General features: G+C 45.3%; 1 protein-coding gene across 1 annotated transcript in view; it reads right to left on the reverse strand.

Moving 5' to 3' along the window:
- Nucleotides 1-8,573, reverse strand: part of TRIM2 (tripartite motif containing 2) — a 97,259-nt gene extending 88,686 nt beyond the window's left edge. The window contains exon 1 of the mRNA XM_082837999.1: nt 8,499-8,573. The gene's annotated coding sequence lies outside the window, so the exon portion shown is untranslated. The remainder of the gene's footprint in view (nt 1-8,498) is intronic.
- Between the last annotated feature and the right edge of the window lie 1,045 nt (nt 8,574-9,618).

Consider the following 9,618-nt stretch of genomic DNA (forward strand, 5'->3'; position numbering starts at 1 on the left):
GGAGGGAGGGGATGAAAGACAGTCAAAAGGTAATTGCTACTTGATGGCTGAAAGCAGACAAAAACAGCACGAAGACCCCAGTTAGCCTCTGCTCGTCCTTCCTCTAAGCAAATGGCACCCCGTCACATTACTTCCTTGTACAACATGACTGTGTGACTTCCAGGTGACCTGGGGCAAAAGACAGCATGTGTCATATCTAAGGCTCTTTTGTTGTAGAGTAGGTGGCACAACAGATTTACAGGCGTTGCTTCCCTAAAATGGAAAGAGCTTTGTAAAACAAGACTTCTTTTCCATGGCACCAGGTATCTGGAGACCAGGTTCCGTAGCTAGTTGTTAAGTTTGGCTCTGATTAGTGTCCTCATTATTGGCTAAGATTTAGAAGAGAAAGGCACCTAAGTTTTGCCATTTCTGCTCTGTAGCCATCAAGACGCAAACACTCAGCCCTTTCGAGTACCTTTCTATCGTCCTCCCTTGGGTGACTTCTGATTGGTCACACTAAAAGAAGAAAGGTATCCAGGATACGTGCTCATGTTTCATAAGAGGTTCACTTTTACAGTCTCCTTCCTCGACTAATCTGGCAATTATTTTGCCTTTCATAAGCAGAATCCAATGCAGGAAGATCCAAATAGACATTTCTCCAAAGAAGACGTACAGATGGCCGAGAGGCACATGAAAAGCTGCTCAACATCACTAATTATTAGTGAAATGCAAGTCAAAACTACAATGAGGTATCACCTCACACCAGTTAGAATGGCCGTCATCAAAAAAGTCTACAAACAATAAATGCTGGAGAGGGTGTGGAGAAAAGGGAACCCTCCTACAATGCTGGTGGGAATGTAAATTAGTACAACTACTATGGAGAATAGTAGGGAGGTTCCTTAAAAAACTAAAGATAGAGCTACCATATGATCCAGCAATCCCACTCCTGGGCATATATCCAGATAAAACTATAACATGAAAAGATACATGCACCCCAATGTTCATTTCAGCACTATTCACAATAGCCAAGACATGGAAGCAACCTAAATGTCCATCGACATAGGAATGGATAAAGAAGGTGTGGTGCATATATAAAATGGAATATTACTCAGCCATAAAAAAGAATGAAATAATGCCATTTGCAGCAACATGGATGGACCTAGAGATTATCATACTAAGTGAAGTCAGACAGAGAAAGACAAGTATCATATGATATCACTTATTTGTGGAATCTGAAAAAAAAATGATACAAATGAATTTATTTACAAAGCAGAAACAGACTCACAGACTTAGAAAACAAACTTATGATTACCAAAGGGAAAAAGTGGGGGGAGGGATAAATTAGGAGTTTGGGATTAACATATACATACTACTATATAGATAAACAACAAGGACCTACCGTATAGCACAGGGAACTCTACTCAGTATTCTGTAATAACCTATAAGGGAAAATAATCTGAAAAAGAATGGATATATATGTATGTATAACTGAATCACTTTGCTGTACACCTGAAACTGACAAAATATTGTAAATGAACTATACTCCAATATAAAAATTTAAAAAAAAATAAAAAAACAATGCAGGAGGTAAGCAGAGGGAGCCCTGGACATATGCTGAACAATACTGGAGAGCCAGCTGCCCCAAATCTGCAAGGAGGTGATTCACTCACCAATACCGAGGAGATGACTGTGCACCTGCGCTGCCGCTAAAGCAAACTGTGCCAACGTGAAAAGATGCTCAACATTATTAATTATTAGAAAAATGCAAATCAAAACTACAATGAGGTACCACCTCACACCGGTCAGAATGGCCATCATTAAAAAGTCTACAGGGAATTCCCTGGCAGCCCAGTGGTTAAGACGCCACGCTTTCACTGTCAAGGGGCCAGGTTTGATTCCTGGCCAGGGAACTAAGATTCCATAAGCCGTGTGGCATGGCCAAAAAAATTTTTTTAATTAAAAAATAAATTTAAAAAAGTCTACAAATAACAAATGCTGGAAAAGGTGTGGAGAAAAGGAACCCTCCTACACTGTTGGTGGGAATGTAAGTTGGTACAGCCACTATGGAAAACAGTGTGGCGGTTCCTCAGAAAACAAAAACTAGAATTACCATATGATCCAGCAATCCCACTCCTGGGCATATATACAGACAAAACTATAATTCAAAAAGATACATGCAGGGCTTCCCTGGTGGCACAGTGGTTAAGAATCCACCTGCCAATACAGGGGACACGGGTTCGAACCCTGGTCTGGGAAGATCCCACATGCCGCGGAGCAACTAAGCCCACGTGCCACAACTACTGAGGCCCACGTGCCACAACTACTGAAGCCCACGCACCTAGAGCCCATGCTCTGCAACAGTAGAAGCCACCGCAACGAGAAGCCCGTGCACTGCAACAAAGAGTATCCCCCGCTCGTCACACTAGAGGAGTCCCATGTGCAGCAACAAAGACCCAATGCAGCCAAAAATAAAATAAATTTATTTAAAAAAAAGATACATGCACCCCATGTTCATGGCAGCACCCCCATGTTCATGGCAGCACTATTCACAATAGCCAAGACATGGAAACAACCTAAATGCCCATCAATAGATAAATGGATAAAGAAGATGTGGTACATATATACAATGGAATACGGCACAGCCATAAAAAAGAATGAAATAATGCCATGTGCAGCAACATAGATGCAACCAGAGATTACCATACTAAGTGAAGTAAGTCAGAAGGACAAATTTCATATGATATTACTTATATGTGGAATCTAAAATATGACACAAATGAACCTATCTATGAAACAGAAACGGAACCTGGACATAGAGAACAGACTGGTAGTTGCCAAAGGGTAGGGGGTTGGAGGAGGGATGGAGTGGGAGGGTGAGGTTAGCAGATGTAAGCTTTTATATATAGAATGGATAAATAACAAGGTCGTACTGTATAGCACAGGAAACTATATTCAATATCCTATGATAAACCATAATGAAAAGAATATTAGAAAAAGAATGTATATATATGTATAACTGAATCACTTTGCTATACAACAGAAATTAACACAACATTGTAAATCAACTATACTTCAATTAAAAAAATATTAAAACTAAAGCAAAGCGTGCTGTTAACCTTGAACTACACAAAAAGGGGAGGGGTCAGAACTGACCCCAAGCTTCCCTTCTTTTGAGTCCTGCAAGTTCCTGCCCTTTCTCTTCCCCATCCTGCGCCTCCAGTTCACTATCTTCATTCCCAGCAGAATTATAGCTAAGGCAGCCTGCCCAGCTACAAAGACAGCTGTGCACCCTCCCATTGTGTCCAATAGTGAGGATATCCAGACAAGCTAACAAGATGCAAATCCCCTGCAATGTGGCTAATGCCTTTTTTATCCCTAAGCAAAGGCCCAGAAAATTCATTCTTTTAGGTGGTTTTATAATATAGCTTTGACACCATTGTCGAATGTGCAACACTAATTTAAATAACTTGCATGTGTTCAGCAAAAGAGACAGTTCTGTCTTTGTTTAATCTGAGGGGTTATTTTCATGATTAAGGAGACCTGATCTCGTCCTCTTAATTAAGGCAAATCTCAAGGATAGCTATGCCCCCATTATGGGTAATTTTGATGCTAGCCTGGTCACTGTCGAACTGCTTGGTGGCTGGGGAAGGAATATTATAGGAATAGAGCCTGTACCGAATAGGAGTCTCCGGGATAGGTAGAAAGTGTCACTTTGTCTGGGTCGTGGTGAAGAGCCAGGAACACACTTTCTGCTGCCAAAGGAATCAACTCTCAGGTCAAGGGGCCATCATGATTCCCTCAGGAATCTGAGCTGAACTACAGACGGGGCTCCTACCACAGCCCTAGACCTGGTTTCCTAGGTAAGGAAATCAGAGAACAGGTGGGAGAAAGATGCTCGCTAATGTCTAAAGGTACCACCAAGGCTTGAAAATCCCTTCAGGGTTTATGCTCTGCCTTTTACACTGTTGTACTTTTCAGATCATAAAGCAGGGGGTTTGAAACATAATATTTGTTCAGTAAATCCTTATGATGGCAGACTGGGCTGGAAACACAGCTTTCCTTTCTTCTACCTGATTGGACAGAACACTCTAAAACAAAACTGGGTCTAATCTTTCACATTTTTGGTCTTCAGCCGGATCTCTCTTTTCAAGAGTCTTAATCTGAGAACCTTTCCATGTTGTTTGCTTCCTGGTCCTCACAATCGGCATCCCTGAAGGTCAGCGATGAGAGTCCTAAAATGCTAGCTCTGATCCTAATAGGAAAGAAGCAGGTCAGCCAGACTTTATGCCTCTCTCCATACTTTGGTTTAAATCAATTACTATATGTAAACTAAAAAAGACATCCCTCCGGGCTTCCCTGGTGGCACAGTGGTTGAGAGTCCGCCTGCTGATGCAGGGGACACGGGTTCGTGCCCCGGTCCGGGAAGATCCCACGTGCCGCGGAGCAGCTGGTCTGGTGAGCCATGGCCGCTGAGCCAGCACGTCCGGAGCCTGTGCTCCGCAGCGGGAGAGGCCACAACAGTGAGAGGCCCGCGTACCGCAAAAAAAAAAAAAAAAAAAAAGACATCCCTCCAACAGCAGACATTCTGAAACCTGAAAAACATTTCTAATAAGGAGACGGTGATTTAGAAAGCTAAGCAACTCCCAGAACTCCAATTGCCTCCAGCATATTTGTACAAACTGCTCTGGTTCCAGAAGTCTGCATGTTGATTCATTTTACTGCAGTCGGGTTGGAAGAGAACCAATTTCACAACTTCTATTTGGGACCTTCTAAATTGTCATAAATTAATAAAGATGTTGACCTATACAGTGTTTTTGTCTGACTCAAGGACACGTCCTAAGTTTCCTGGCCAGCCCTTCTGCCTAAATAAATTTCATCTAGACATCCAGTATGTTATGAAAAAGAAGAAGGTATTGTAAATTCTAGGGAGAGGACATTTCTGTTCAAGGATTAAGATGAGATTCAAAGGCAGGATATGCAAAAATAATAGTTTTACATAGGAAGGAATCAGTATTCATTAAGGCAAAATATTTGCCAACAAGAGCTCAAATTCTGAGGTTGAATTTCCACTAAACTCTTTCTTTTCTATAAGTTTATTTCTTTTATTTATTTTTGGCTGCACCGTGTCTTCGTTGCTGCGCGCAGGCTTTCTCTAGTTGCGGCGAGCAGGGGCTACTCTTCGTTGCGATGTGCCTGTTTCTCACTGCGGTGGCCTCTCTTGTTGCAGAGCATGGGCTCTAGGCACGCAGGCTGTAGCTGTAGCACTGGGCTCAGTAGTTGTGGCTCTCGGGCTCTAGAGCGCAGGCTCAGTAGTTGTGGCGCACAGGCTCAGTTGCTCCACAACACAGGGGATCTTCCCAGACCAGGGCTCGAACCCATGTCCCCTGCATTGGCAGGTGAATTCTTAACCACTGCACCACCAGGGAAGCCCTCCACTAAACTCTTAAAAAATACATAAAAGCTGAGTGGCTGGTAAACAGTTGGTTTAGTCTCACTAGGTTTATTCCTCTTCATTTCCCCTCCAGCTACTTATCTCAAAGGTTGCATTTACCAGTTCTTCTAAGAACAAATACTAACCATATCAAAGACCTACCATTCTCTTCCAGAGAAAATAAACTAAACTCTCAGATAAGTTGCAGAGACTTTTTCAGACCTGCCAACTGGCAGGTCAGTCTTAAGGTCTGATATCTAAGAGCATAAGAAATAATGCTGGAGACGGAGTATGCCAGTGACTCAGCCTTGACTCAGGGTTTGTAAGATAACAGTCTCAGAGAAGCCACTCAAACAGATATTCGGGAAAGTATTATATTTTTCTTATGAAACCCCAAAGGAAAACCGTCACCGTTCCTATCTGCATCATTAGCAGCACAAGCATACTGCCAACACCTGCCAGCATAAACCTTTAGAGCCTGTATAAATTAAGCTAAGATTGTCTCTTGCGAATTTATAATCCAAGATGGATTTTGGTGTAAACCAAGCAGTGTCATTTTTAGTGGAGTAATGAGAGAAGAACATGTTATCTTCCCAGATTTTAGAATTTCAGTATGGCGCTTTGAAAGGTTTTTTCAGCATTGCTGTATTACCAGATTGGGTTATCTCTGTTGAGCAGGCCAAATTCTCACCAAGCAGTGGCTGGAGAGGTGGTGAGTTACTGCTGCTCAGAAAAGTCCAAATAAACAGATCCCGTCCGAGCCCCAAGGTAAATATCCAGCCTGTTTCTAGAGGAAGCAGTGGACAGAAACTCCAGTGGCAGAATTCAACCCTAGGACAGACCAAAGAAAAGGCCAGAGTGTGTGCTCTTAATTCTCAGGGAGACTCTTTAACCCACTTATATTCAGTGTCTTATATGCGAAGTTCTTTCTTTTTTTTTTCTCTTTTTTAATTAATTAATTAATTTATTTATTTAATTTGGCTGCACTGTGTCTTCGTTGCTGTGCGCGGGCTTTCTCTAGTTGCGGCGAGTGTGGGCTACTCTTCTTTGCGGTGCGCAGGCTTCTCATTGTGGTGGCTTCTCTTGTTGCGGAGCATGGGCTCTAGGCAGGTGGGCTTCAGTAGTTGTGGCGAACGGGCTCTAGAGCACAGGCTCAGTAGTTGTGGCGAATGGGCTTAGCTGCTCCATGGCATGTGGGATCTTCCCAGCCCAGGGCTGGAACCCGTGTCCCCTGCACTTGCAGACGGATTATTAACCACTGCGCCACCAGGGAAGCCCACGAAGTTCTTTCCATTTGTGTTTCCATATGAAGCAGAAGTAAGCTGACCAGACAATCAGGAAACCATGCAAGTCAACATTAAAATGATGATGCAAGAAAAAGAATTCAAGATGTAGGTGCCACATTTGCTTTTGAAAGATACAACGGAATTTCCAATGGAGGATTTAATAGACAAAGAGGTTTCCAGGGAAATAAAGGCAGGATTTGGAAAAATGTTCTGAGAATACTGATAAGGGGACACTGTCATCTAAACAAAGTTGACTCTAAAAGGTAATTATATCCTAGATTCCATATCCAAAAGAGTGGCATGGTATGTACCTAAATAAGAGTATAGAAAATGGTAGGGAAAAAAAGGAAGGGTCCAGGGAAAAGAATGTGCAAATATGGGCGTGATCTGGTGCTATCCTCTTGTACCCAGTCCAGAATATGAATTATCTCACCATGAAGACATTTCATTAGTGTTGGTGGCCATGCCCGACTCAACCAAATCTGTGTTTATCCTAAGGGTGGAGGGAGGTAGAGTTTTTGCTTGTTTTTTTATAATTGATCCTTAATTGCTAGATATACTTAGGTTTGAAGAGGAAGGAACAAAGTAATGTGCATAATAAAGAATTCAATCAAATCCCTTGCATCTTTGGTTAAGGTTGTGGTAACCCAAGGATTCTGAGTCATTCCTGCTCTTTTGTTTCTTTCCACCGAAAGGCAGGTACTAGGTCTGCAGGGTTGAAATCACGTGGCAAACTGAGACTGGAGGTCAAGAGAGCAGGGTGGTAGTGAAACAAGCACATTACCTCTTCCACCACCACCACCACCCCCCGCAAAGGACTCGGAAATACAAGGAGCCGCGCAACAAGCCCATAACTGTATTCTAAAATGACTGATGGAAAAGTTACACTCCATTTTTAGAAGAAAATAGGCTAAAAACTGTCCCGTCGGGGAAAAAAGGCATTGGTGAGCATACCCTACCACCCTAGGGGCTCTGCCACTCTTTGGATGTCTGGAACTCTAGGTGCTTTAAAATCAACCATTTCGAAAGCGGTTGAATCTAAAGCTGTCTCTGTTCATAAATTAAGGTTCCTGAATTCTGAGGGGAGGGGAGGGGTGAAGACCCAGTTGCCTGTGGGGTTGGATTACAGGTGGGAACCAATTTAGAGTTCATAGAAAGCTTGGGATCTGACAGGCACTTCACGCGACAAATGTTCCTCTCCACTCCCAGCCTCTTACCTAATTTGTACGCAGCATGCAGTTTTCACCATGGGGCATGCCTTTTCATAATATATCAAACCAAAATAGCCCTGAAAACCCTCAAAAATCAACATCTCTCTCTTCTAAGAACTTGGGCAGAGGATCTGAGTAGAGGCTGATTAGGAAGGAAATCGGTTTCAGTAGTTGGTTGTAGGGAAACGACCGAAGTGTAAAGAGACAGAGAGAAGGAAACCCATCTTTTCAACAATTATTACACCTACTGCTTTAAGTTTGAAGAATATCTTTTCTTTTCTTTTCCCCTCAGTTGCAAAATGACGAGAAAAGCGTTTCTTCCGAAGCTCGGCGCACACTTTTCGGGACTGGCGGAGAGTCCCCGCCCCAGGAGAGCGAGGCAGGCGCGCGGCTAGCGGCCGGTCCCTGGTTCCCCCCCATGCACACCCCCGCCCCACCGACTAGGACCCGGAAGCGGAGCCTCCGGTGGCTCCGCACACCTCGGCCCACGCAAACCTTGCCCAGAGGGGAGGCTTCAGGGGGCCGGGTCGGGCCCACCTGCGCAGCCGCGCACGCACAGCCCGGGCCGCGGCCCAGCAACAACCGACTTACTAAGCGACGGCGACCCGCTCGGCGACAGAAGAGGCGCGCACTGCCCGCGGCGGGTGAAGCCGCGGCACCGCCCGGCGCTCTCGGGCTCTATGCTGAAGCCGCGAAAACCCACGAGCCGAGGGAGAGCCGCCTCCCGGCTGGATCCCGAAGAGCCTCAACTCGGTGTCCTCGCTTCCAAGAGGCGCTCGGATCGGTCACTTCCATCCTGTGCTCAGGCCCAGGGCTGAGACATCTGTTTTCCATCAACCGCGCGACCGCGGCAAATCCTGGATTACGCACTGCCCAGCGCCCGCCGCGTTTCCGGCCCCCGGCGCGGCCGCTAATCTCCGCACAAGCAGCAGGCAGAGCACACGCAACGCGGCGCCCGGTTCCTGACTGCTTTTCGCGCGCGCTGACTGCGGGCTCCCGCGGCCCGCCGCGGCGGAGGACCAATCGCGGTTCCCGGGCAGAAGGGTGGGCGCGGTTCTCAGAGCTACTCCAGAACACGCGTCCTCCCCCCAGCCCTGTAAACACGCTGCAAAGTCTGTGCCTTCGGGGGAATGACTTCAGTTTGCCCTGGCTGCAAAGGGCCAGTCTCCAGGACAGAATAGCTCATTACTCAGAGCAATCACAACTCCTGAAAGTGAGAGAGGAAAAACATCTCTGCGTTTACTTTCAGTAAATTCTGACAATGAGTCAACGAGGACACGATCGTCACCGAAAATGAGGAGAAATTACTGCGTCTCAAAGGTTAGGGTAGAGAGTCTCCCCCCCTCTCTCCCCTCCCCTTCCTTCCGCCTGGAAACATTTGCGTGTACCAGGCACTAGGCTGTGAAAAGAAAGTTGGAAAAAGCCTGAAGTCTCTACTCTCAAGTGCCTTACTAGTAGCGGGGCGGGGGGCGGGGAGAGAGAAAGGGGGTGGAAACCAACAATTGCAGTGCATTGTGAAATTGCTGTAATAATCTACGCTCAGAGGGTTACTGGCACCCAGAAGCAGGTTTTGAATCATGCTGGAAATCAAGGAAGGCTTCCCAGAAGAGGCTGCGTTTGAGTTTTGAAGACTGAGCAGGCATCAGGTAGAATGAAGACAGGTAGGAGGAGATCTGAACGTCTGTATGTCAGCAGAAAGCAGGCGAAAGGT

The sequence above is a fragment of the Leucopleurus acutus genome, assembly GCF_964270905.1.
Source record: "Leucopleurus acutus genome assembly, chromosome: 4".
NCBI classification, from domain to species: Eukaryota; Metazoa; Chordata; class Mammalia; order Artiodactyla; family Delphinidae; genus Leucopleurus; species Leucopleurus acutus.